The sequence below is a fragment of the Charadrius vociferus genome, unplaced genomic scaffold, assembly GCF_000708025.1.
Source record: "Charadrius vociferus isolate BGI_N301 unplaced genomic scaffold, ASM70802v2 scaffold436, whole genome shotgun sequence".
Taxonomy (NCBI): domain Eukaryota; kingdom Metazoa; phylum Chordata; class Aves; order Charadriiformes; family Charadriidae; genus Charadrius; species Charadrius vociferus.
Window position 1 is genome coordinate 4,704,292 of NW_009649187.1, and position 2,751 is coordinate 4,707,042.

At 45.6% G+C, this 2,751-nt stretch overlaps 1 protein-coding gene across 1 annotated transcript in view; it reads left to right on the forward strand.

Moving 5' to 3' along the window:
* Positions 1 to 2,751, forward strand: part of SCD (stearoyl-CoA desaturase (delta-9-desaturase)) — an 18,570-nt gene that overhangs the window by 12,224 nt on the left and 3,595 nt on the right. The window lies entirely within an intron of this gene.

Below are 2,751 nucleotides of genomic sequence, written 5' to 3' on the forward strand. Positions count from 1 at the left end.
GCTTGCTCCAGGTCCTGTGAAAGAGGTGATGAAGTGCTAAGTGCTCTTCTGGTGTTTGGGTTGCCTCACCCTCCTCTTGCTGCACGGCTGATAAGGTGGGGAGGAGGGGGGACATCTGCGCAGCCCAAGGAGCCAGGCTGTGGAATTTGCTGCTGCAGAAGGACCAAGAACTTGTTGAAATGATGCAGTTAAGGGACATGCTTCTCTGGTTCGGAAGAGTGATATTTAGGAGTGACCCTGTTATAAGTCACACCACTGGCTTCCAGAGAGTAATCCCAGGTCAGTGATGTTTCAAGGAGAGAAAGGTTGGGCCCATTCAGAGTGGCACAAGTGACTGCAGGCAGCTGATAAGTATGTCAGGATATTGCCTAACCACTGACGAGAGCAATTCACAGTCCACAAAGCAAACAAACCGGGGAGTCCTTGAGAACTGTAGAAAGTAGCAGAGATGGCCCTTTAGAAGAAGTCGGAGTGAAAATCCAGATTGCCATGGCACAGCAAAATCCTGGTGGTCTCTTGGGTGCGCTGCTGTGAGGCAGCTCTAACGGCACTCCATCCTCCAACTGTACTTGAAGGGACTTCATAGAGGCCTGCTCGTGTGTAGGAAGTACTCGTGAGGGTGGCACGGTGCAGCACTTTCTGCCAGAAGAAGGTAAACAGAAAATTATCAGTGGTGTTCTCCTAAGTAATTCTCCAGCCGAGGTATGAGGGAGGAAGGGTTAAGCCCAAGCGGACCTGGTATTTTAGAGACATTATCTTCCTTTTCCCCTTGTGTAGCCATAGAGGATGTCACTTCATTGATGTGTAATCAGAACTGGGTGTGAATGGGCTTTTTTTAGCCTTGAAAAACTTTCTAAAACATCATTGGCTTTCCTGTTCTCTGTTAGTATCAAACCAGAGTCTTTCATGAGGAAGAGGAAGGACCAAGCTGCTGACTCCAGCTACTGGTCCAGCACTCAGCAAAGGAATGGGATGGGTTGCTGTGTATTGGCTAGTCCTGTACAAAGACCATCTTTCACAGGGGTATAGGGCAGAGGGGGAAGGAATTTGCTGAGCTATTGCTGTAGGGGATAGGAATAGACAAAGATGAGAGACAGACAGATATTTCAGCTTCAATAGGAACTAATCCAAAGTTTTACTGAAAATTCAGTACCATTCCCCACGGATTGATTTTTTTTTTTTTTTTTAAATAGTTACTTTCAATTAGATCAAGAGAAGGTTTATTTTCAACTTATCTCATTCCTGTTAGTAGCAGCAGCTCTAAGACAAGACCAGTAACTTTTAAGGCCAGAGGAGACTATAGATTATCTTGTCTGAGGTCCTCCAGAAAATGCCTATTGGCTGCTCAGAGACCTCTGACTTGTGATTTCAGAGAATTTGGGAATTCTGCCCCTACTCGGCTCCTCTACCTGCGAGACCAGGCAGCTGCAAGCACAGCAGAAGTTCTCCTGGTTACAGCCTGTAGCTGGAAACTCCCAAGGAAGCAGACATTCTCCTGGGCTTTGCTTGCTGGTCTCAGAAAGCCCTGATTTTTCCAACAAGTTTGCAGTTAGAGGTGGTCCCAAAATAAGATCTGTAGAAAAGATAATGTGCTAAAGTTTGGGTCAATATATGGACTTTTCAGCTTTGAGACCCCTGATTTGTGTTTGCACAGAGTGTGGTGGACGAGGTGGTACCATGCTCCAGCTGTGGTACGTGGTCTTTTTCCAAATGTGTGCCTCCAGCAGAAGGATTTCCAGGAGGCAGGGAAAGCTTCCCTAGATGTGCGAACCCAAGCTGTCTGTCAGCTTTCAGGCTGGGCTTTCTCATGTTACGTGATGCTGTGTAGGGTCTGGAATGTGAAGTAGACTTTGGGTCACAGGTGAAATGTTTCCAGCATGGGTACTGGTTGTATTTCTTTGCTTAATAGATAGGGAAGGCTTGCTGGGCCACCCTCTTCTGGGGGAATGCTGAGTGACCAAGCTCTGGCTAACATCAGCAAGGGCTGGTGATACTTGGGAGGTGCTCAGGATTTGGCTGGAAGGCAGGCAGCTGTTCCCAGTATTTGGAAAAAAGTGAGAGTTGAATCCTGACGCGTGTCTATCATTGCCTTATTGCGTGGCCCACAGGTAAATCATTTTATCTCAGTTTAAGGAGGAGTGGTTACAGCACTTGAGAGGGACTTGAGGAGTTGTGTGTCTGCTACAGGCTCCCTGCGTGGATAAGTCACTTGGTCTTTCCAGGCAAGAAATAGGGATGATTATGCCGCTTCCCTAACTTCAAAGTGTTTTGAGGAAAAGTCTTACATACTCAGGAGATTAAGGAGCCTCTTGTGTAATAAAGGCAATAGAGGCATGCTTGGATCTCTGTTTCATGTTTTCTAGGATGGTGTAATACACGGCTTTAAGCACATCAAAATCTTGGTTTAAAGGAATGAACACAGGCTTATTAAAATCTATTCTTAACACTGGCCAAAACAATCATTTCTTAATACAAATGATGAAAGCTTTGACGTTTTCCAAACTGTATTGATTTTGCAGCTTAAACAGAACAGTTATGGGGCTGAAGGGGGGTATTTTTGATAACTGTTATTGAAAGGTGTGTTTATTCTATTTCTAAAGAGGGGCCTTAATTTTAAGACTGTTTGATTTCCAATGCGGGGGGGGGGGAAGTTGAAAAAAACTCACTCCTAAGTTAAACAGATCTGATTTGGCAATCCCAGGAAGAGCAAGGCAGGTTGACCCATGGAAAAATGTCAGGGTGAAGAGAAGG